The sequence below is a fragment of the Crotalus tigris genome, unplaced genomic scaffold (genome assembly GCF_016545835.1).
Source record: "Crotalus tigris isolate CLP2741 ecotype Arizona unplaced genomic scaffold, ASM1654583v1 scf7180000021008.40609, whole genome shotgun sequence".
In the NCBI taxonomy this organism is placed as follows: domain Eukaryota; kingdom Metazoa; phylum Chordata; class Lepidosauria; order Squamata; family Viperidae; genus Crotalus; species Crotalus tigris.
Window position 1 is genome coordinate 31,544 of NW_024098310.1, and position 9,066 is coordinate 40,609.

A 9,066-nucleotide genomic window follows, 5' to 3' on the forward strand; every position below is an offset into this window, starting at 1 on the left:
TAAACAGGTAGCTCTTATACAAGTCTCCTAAAGCAGGAGTCCTCAACCTTGGCAACTTTAAGACTTGTGGATTTCAAGTCTCAGGATTCTTCAGCCAGCAAAGCTGGCTGAGGAATTCTGGGGACTGAGGAATTCTGGGAGTGAAGTCCACAAGTCTTAAAGTTGCCAAGGTTGAGGACCCCTGGCCTAAAGAATGTTCGAAATTCCAGCAGGCCTCCCAAAAATTACTTATAACTCTTCCTCACTGCAACACACCCATACACCTTCCTGGGTGTGTGTGTCACATGTCCTGCACTTGGCACCTGGCTTGCATTTACAGTGTCCTGGGGTTATGTGACTACGATTTGCAACTTCTTTCTGGTTTCTGCCATTTTTTTGCCAGAAATTGACAAAAACCACCTATTTGGGAGAATGGATTTGCTTAACAACCACATGGTTCATTTAACTACTGCAATGACTCGCTTTTTGACCATCGTAAATATAGTCATAAAATATACTCAAGACAGGTGGTGACCTGCTTAGCAACTACAATGATTTGTGACCAAAATTCCTAGTTCAATTGAGGTTGTTAAGTGAGGACTACTTGTAGTGATTTTCCATCTTGCATTATTGCTGATATGTTACACTTTTTGTTAAGGCCAAGTTGGAAATCAAATACAGAACTGATGGGTTGAAAAGGGAGGTGTAGAGTGACACTAAGAAAGAAAATACTGAAGTTCACCCATAGCTCAGTAATTTGTTTAGGTTTTCTCGGTTTAGAATTATCTGTGAACCAACCCATTACTGCTTAATGCTGTGCCAACCGAAGGGTATATGATTCCCCCTGGGCCACCTTCCGCCTGTGCAAAGCTTTACATTTATAGAACGATTTGGAAGGAGGGATGTTTGGTGCTGTAAGCCAGTGCTGACCTGAACAGGCTTACTGTTATATTGGGATGGGCATTGTCTTCTAGGTCAAAAGCTGGAATTCAGCTTCTCAACCTGGCCAGGTATTAAAAGTCTTATAGTGAAATAATGGCATAAGCTGAGAAGATGGGCCTCAAAGAAATGAGCAATTTCCTGCTCAGCTCTGGAGATAGGTGGGCATCAGAGTGAGAAAGAGAGCATTTTTCCTCACAGAGGTAGTATGATTCCAAATCTCTAAAACTGCTGCTGAAAATCAATAATTTTACTGCTGAATTTGATGAAACGACATAAGATAACCTATATATATATATATATATATATATATATATATATATATATATATATATATATATATATATACGTTTTCTGAGGTTTTCGCGGGTATTTGTATATAGGTCTTTGGTTGTTCGGGTTTTCTCCCGCGTAAAATTGGAAGTGTCTTGGCAACGTTTCGACGAAGTCCCATTCGTCATCTTCAGGCTGGTGTTTTCAGCTTCGTGCTTTGAGCAGCAATGTGTGGTCTTAGCTGTTTCTTCCTTTTAACTGCCAGTGGGGGTATGAACTGATTGGGTGGGAGCTTGGCTGTGTTCTGATTGGGTGGAGGTGTGTTCTGAATGGTTAGGGGCTTGGCTGTGCTCTGATTGGCTGGGGGAGTGTTCTGTTTGGTTGTGCTCAGGTTAGTCTGAGTTGCAGAGGGGTTTAAGATTTTGGGGTTAGGGAGTCGTTTGTCAATAAGGGCGGGTTTCCAAATGGCTGGTAGGCGGGAGGTATCATCTCGCTTGTTCATGCTGTGTGGGCGTTTTTCTATCTCGATGGCTTCTCTGATTATTCTGTTATTAAAATGTTCACTTTTGGCAATGGTTCTGGTATTTTTAAAGTCAATTTCATGTCCTGTGGCTTTAAGGTGTTGGACCAGGGAAGATGTTGGTTCCTCTTTTTTGACTGAGTTCTTATGTTCTTCAATGCGTGCACTTATTCTTCTGTTGGTTTGTCCGATGTATGTGGTGGGACAAGTGGTGCATGGGATTTCGTATACTCCTTGATTTTCTAATTCAATTTTATCTTTGGGGTTTCTAAGGATGGTGGATATTTTTCTGTTTGTGCAGAATGCTGTTTTGATGTTGTGTTTATGAAGGATCTTACTGATTCTGTCTGTGGTGCCTTTTATGTATGGGAGGAGGGCTTTGCCGTTTTCTTGTTCTTTGTCTTGGATTTTGGTGGGGGTTTCTTTTTGGATTAGGTTTGTAATCTTATTTCTATGGAATCCATTGGATGTTAGTACATTGGTGAGAGTGTGTAGTTCGGGTTTTAGGTGTTGTTCGTCAGCTAAGCGTTTTGTTCTGGAGATGAGTGTCTTGGCTACAGAGTTGATCTGTGCTGGGTGGTGGTGTGAGAGAGCGTGCAGATAGCGGTTTGTGTGTGTTTTCTTCTGGTAGATGGTGTGTCCTAGGGAGCCATTGGATTTCTTGTAGACTAAGACATCCAGGAAGGGAAGTTGGTTGTTAGTTTCTGTTTCCATGGTGAACTGTATTTTGGGGTGTAGGCTGTTGAGGTGTGTGAGGAAGTTGTCCAGTTTTTCTTTCCCATGTGGCCAGATTATGAAGGTGTCGTCTACATATCTGAGCCAGAGTTTGGGTTTGTGATCCGATTTTTCTAGAGCTTGGGTTTCAAAGTGTTCCATGTAGAGGTTGGCAATGACAGGTGAGAGGGGTGATCCCATGGGTGCTCCTTCTGTTTGTTTGTATTTTTGTCCATTATAGATGAAGTATGTGTTGGATAGGCAGTGGTTGGTCAGATCTAAGATGTGTTTGGGGGGGTTATATTTGTTTTGAATAGCTGTCAAGGCTTCTTTGATAGGCACTTGGGTGAAGAGGGATATGACATCGAAGCTCACGAGTAGGTCGCTGGGCTGTAAGTTTTGTTTCTTTATGATCTCTATAAACTGGAATGAGTTTTTTACGTGTGAGGTGATGGATTCTGCATAGGGCTGTAGTTGTTTGGCGAGAAATTTGGCTAGGTTTTGTAGAGGTGAGCCTATGGAGCTGACTATAGGTCTGAGTGGGGTTCCTTCTTTGTGTATCTTGGGGAGACCATAGAGTTTAGGGCATCTGGATGATTTCTCTCTGGGAATGATTCTTTGCTGGATCTCTTCGCTAATGGGGGAGGCTTTTATCTTGGTTCTGGTGGTTTTTTCCAGGTAGGTGGTGGGATCTGTATTTAGGGGTTTGTATGTGGAGTCTTGGAGTAGGTTGGTTAATTTGGTTTGGTAGTCAGATGTGTTCATAACCACCGTGGCGTTGCCCTTGTCTGCTGGTAGGATTATTATGCTGGTGTCTTCTTTCAGGTTACGTAGTGCTGTCTGTTCCTCTTTGGGTAAGTTGCTTTTGGGTGGCTTGCTGGTGCAGAGGATGTTGGTGATTTTGAGTCTGATTTTGTTAGCGTCATCGGGGTTGATTTTGGTCAGGCTGGTTTCAACTCCACATATAATGGTTTCAGTGGGGATGTGTTTGGGAGCGACTGCAAAGTTGAATCCTTTGGAAAGGACATTGGTTTCGGCTTTGGTGAGGATCCTATCTGAGATGTTATGCACTGTTTGTTTCATGTGTGGCTGTGAGGGAGGAGGGTTTGTTTCTGGCGTTCTTGTAGTCTTCGGAGTTTGTTTGGGGTGTAGAAGAATAAGTGCACGCATTGAAGAACATAAGAACTCAGTCAAAAAAGAGGAACCAACATCTTCCCTGGTCCAACACCTTAAAGCCACAGGACATGAAATTGACTTTAAAAATACCAGAACCATTGCCAAAAGTGAACATTTTAATAACAGAATAATCAGAGAAGCCATCGAGATAGAAAAACGCCCACACAGCATGAACAAGCGAGATGATACCTCCCGCCTACCAGCCATTTGGAAACCTGCCCTTATTGACAAACGACTCCCTAACCCCAAAATCTTAAACCCCTCTGCAACTCAGACTAACCTGAGCACAACCAAACAGAACACTCCCCCAGACAATCAGAGCACAGCCAAGCCCCTAAACATTCAGAACACACCTCCACCCAATCAGAACACAGCCAAGCTCCCATCCAATCAGTTCATACCCTCACTGGCAGTTAAAAGGAAGAAACAGCTAAAACCACACATTGCTGCTCAAAGCAAGAGCTAAAAACACAGCCTGAAGATGACGAATGTGACTTCGTCGAAACGTTGCCAAGACACTTCCAATTTTAAACGCGGTGAAAAACCCGAAACCACCAAGACCTTATATACATAATAACCCGCCACAACCGCAGAAAACAAATATCGAACTCGTAGGTGAGGAAATCCACCATCTGACCAGGACCTATGAAAAACCTGAAGTCCAAAGAGCTTCCATTTTATGTGACCTTGCATTCCTACGCAACTGCTGAGATCAAAATCTAATCCCCACATGTTTCCAACTGAAATTCCACTCCAACTCTGCAGCCACCAAACAGATCCTGAAAAGAACAGAATTGGCCCTAATCAGAAATGAACTTCACACAAAAAGATTCCTCCTAGACCGAATTAACAAAGATCTCCTCACACTCCACCTCAAAATCAGCAACAAGATCCACCCCGCACTTTGGGACAAATCCAAACAACTCGGCCGTCTGAGCGCCGAACACAGACCACCGCTCAAGACATATACACCACAGGTCCAACAAACTCCCGAAGACTACAAAACGCCAGAAACTAAACCCCTCCTCCCTCAAGCCACACATGAACAAACAGTGCATAACACTCAGATAGGACCTCACCAAGCCGAACGCAATGTCCTTTCCAAAGGATTTTCACTTTGTCAGTCGCTCCCAAACACATCCCCACTGAAACCATTATTTGGAGTTGAACCAGCCTGACCAAAATCAAGCAACGATGACGCTAACAAATCAGACCTCAAAATCACCACATCCTCTGCACCAGTCAAGCCACCCAAAAGCCAACTTTACCCAAAGAGGAAACAGACAGCACTACTTAACCTGAAAGAAGACACCAGCATATTAATCCTATGAGCAGACAAGGGCAACGCCATGGTGGTGATCAACGCATCTGACTACCAAACCAAATTAACCAACCTACTCCAAGACTCCACATACAAACCCCTAAATACAGATCCCACCACCTACCTTGAAAAAACCACCAGATCCAAAATAAAAGCCTCCCCCATTAGCGAAGAGATCCAGCAAAGAATCATTCCCAGAGAGAAATCATCCAGATGCCCCAAACTCTATGGTCTCCCCAAGATACATAAGGAAGGAACCCCACTCAGACTATAGTCAGCTCCATAGGCTCACCTCTACAAAACCTAGCCAAATTTCTCGCCAAACAACTACAGCCCTATGCAGAATCCATCACCTCACACGTAAAAAACTCATTCCAGTTTCTAGAGATCATAAAGAAACAAAACTTACCGGCCGCAGCGACCTACTAGTGGCGTCGATGTCATACTCCCGCTTCACCCTATGCCTATCGAAAGAAGCCGTTGACAGCTATTCAAAACAAATTAACCCCCCCAAACACAATCTTAGATCTGACCAACCACTGCCTACCAACCATACTTCTCTTATGACGGACAAAAATATCAAAACAAACAGAAGGAGCACCCATGGATCCCCCTCTCCACCTGTCTTGCCAATGCTCTACATGGAACATTTGAAACCCAAGCCTGAGAGAAAATTCGTATCACAACCCAAACTCTGGCTCAGATATGTAGACGACACCTTCATAATCTGGCCACTTGGGAAAGAAAAACTGGACAACTTCCTCACACACTCAACAGCCTACACCCCAAAATATAGTTCACCATGGAAACAGAAGCTAATAACCAACTTCCCTTCCTGGATGTCTTAGTCTACAAGAAATCCAATGGCTCCCTAGGACACACCATCTACCAGAAGAAAACACACACAAACCGCTATCTGCACGCTCTCTCACACCACCACCCATCACAGATCAACTCTGTAGCCAAGACACTCATCTCCAGAACAAAACGCTTAGCTGACGAACAACACCTAAACCCCGAACTACACACTCTCACCAATGTACTAACATCCAATGGATTCCATAGAAATAAGATTACAAACCTAATCCAAAAAGAAACCCCCACCAAAATCCAAGACAAAGAACAAGAAAACGGCAAAGCCCTCCTCCCATACATAAAGGCACCACAGACAGAATCAGTAAGATCCTTCATAAACACAACATCAAAACAGCATTCTGCACAAACAGAAAAATATCCACCATCCTTAGAAACCCCAAAGATAAAATTGAATTAGAAAATCAAGGAGTATACGAAATCCCATGCACCACTTGTCGCACCACATACATCGGACAAACCAACAGAAGAATAAGTGCACGCATTGAAGAACATAAGAACTCAGTCAAAAAAGAGGAACCAACATCTTCCCTGGTCCAACACCTTAAAGCCACAGGACATGAAATTGACTTTAAAAATACCAGAACCATTGCCAGAAGTGAACATTTTAATAACAGAATAATCAGAGAAGCCATCGAGATAGAAAAACGCCCACACAGCATGAACAAGCGATATGATACCTCCCACCTACCAGCCATTTGGAAACCCGCCCTTATTGACAAACGACTCCCTAACACAAAAATCGTAAACCCCTCTGCAACTCAGACAACGCTGAGCACAACCAAACAGAACACATCCCCCAGCCAATCGGAGCACACAGCCAAGCCCTAACCATTCAGAACCACACCTGCCACCCACATCAAGAACACAGCCAATCTCCCATCCAATCAGTTCATACCCTCACTGGCAGTTAAAAGGAAGATAACCAGCTACAACCCACATTCTTCTCACAGCAAGAAGCTAAAAACCCAGCCTACGATTGCAGAATGTGACTTCGTCGAAACGTTGCCAAGACACTTCCAATTTTACGCGGGAGAAAACCCGAACAACCAAAGACCTATATACAAATACCCGCGAAAACCTCAGAAAACAAATATCGAACCTCTACGGGGAGGAAATCCACTATCTGACCAGGACCTATGAAAAACTTGAAGTCCAAAGAGCTTCCATTTTATGTGACCTCGCATTCCTACGTAACTGCCGAGATCAAAATCTAATCCCCACATGTTTCCGACTGAAATTCCACTCCAACTCTGCAGCCACCAAACGGATCCTGAAAAGAACAGAATTGGCCCTAATCAGAAATGAACTTCACACAAAAAGATTCCTCCTAGACCGAATTAACAAAGAGCTCCTCACACTCCACCTCAAACTCAGCAACAAGATCCACCCCGCACTTTGGGACAAATCCAAACAACTCGCTGTCTGGAGAGCCGAAACACAGACCACCCTCAAGACAGATACACACACCAACAAACTCCGAAGACTACAAGAACGCCCGAAACAAACCCCTCCTCCCTCACGAGCACACATTAAACAAAAACAGTGCTAACTCTCAGAGTAGGATCCTCACCAAGCCAAAACCAATGTCCTTTTCCAAGGATTCACTTTGGCAGTCGCTCCAAAACACATCCCCACTGAAACCATTATATGTGGAGTTGAAACCAGCCTTACCAAATCACCCTCCTATGACGCTAACAAAATCAGACTCAAATCACCAACATCCTCTGTACCAGCAAGCCACCCAACAGCAACTTACCCAAAGAGGAACAGACAGCACTACGTAACCGGAAAGAAGACACCAGCATAATAATCCTACCAGCAGACAAGGGCAACGCCACGGTGGTTATGAACACATCTGACTACCAAACCAAATTAACCAACCTACTCCAAGACTCCACATACAAACCCCTAAATACCGATCCCACCACCTACCTGGAAAAAACCACCAGATCCAAAATAAAAGCCTCCCCCATTAGCGAAGAGATCCAGCAAAGAATCATTCCCAGAGAGAAATCATCCAGATGCCCCAAACTCTATGGTCTCCCCAAAATACACAAAGAAGGAACCCACTCAGACCTATAGTCAGCTCCATAGGCTCACCTCTACAAAACCTAGCCAAATATCTCGCCAAACAACTACAGCCCTATGCAGAATCCATCACCTCACACGTAAAAAAACTCATTCCAGTTTATAGAGATCATAAAGAAACAAAACTTACAGCCCAGCGACCTACTAGTGAGCTTCGATGTGCATATCCTCTTCCCCAAGTGCCTATCAAAGAAGCCTGACATCTATTCAAAAGCAAAATATAAACCCCCCCAAAACAGCACTCTTAGATCTGCCACCACTGCTAATCCACCCTACTTCATCTATAACGGAAAAAATACAACCAAACAGAAGGAGCACCCATGGGATGCACCCTCTCGGACCCTGTCATTCTTGCCAACCTCTAACATGGAACATCTTTGAAACCAGCTCTAGAAAAATCGGATCACAAACCCAAACTCTGGCTCAGATATGTAGACGACACCTTCATAATCTGGCCACATGGGAAAGAAAAACTGGACAACTTCCTCACACACCTCAACAGCCTACACCCCAAAATACAGTTCACCATTGAAACAGAAGCTAACAACCAACTTCCCTTCCTGGATGTCTTAGTCTACAAGAAATCCAATGGCTCCCTAGGACACACCATCTACCAGAAGAAAACACACACAAACCGCTATCTGCATGCTTTCTCACACCACCACCCAGCACAGATCAACTCTGTACCAAGACACTCATCTCCAGAACAAAACGCTTAGCTGATGAACAACACCTAAAACCCGAACTACACACTCTCACCAATGTACTAACATCCAATGGATTCCATAGAAATAAGATTACAAACCTAATCCAAAAAGAAACCCCCACCAAAATCCAAGACAAAGAACAAGAAACGGCAAAGCCCTCCTCCCATACATAAAAGGCACCACAGACAGAATCAGTAAGATCCTTCATAAACACACCATCAAAACAGCATTCTGCACAAACAGAAAAATATCCACCATCCTTAGAAACCCCAAAGATAAAATTGAATTAGAAAATCAAGGAGTATACGAAATCCCATTCACCACTTGTCCCACCATATACATCGGACAAACCAACAGAAGAATAAGTGCACGCATTGAAGAACATAAGAACTCAGTCAAAAAAGAGGAACCAACATCTTCCCTGGTCCAACACCTTAAAGCCACAGGACACGAACTTGACTTTAAAAATACCA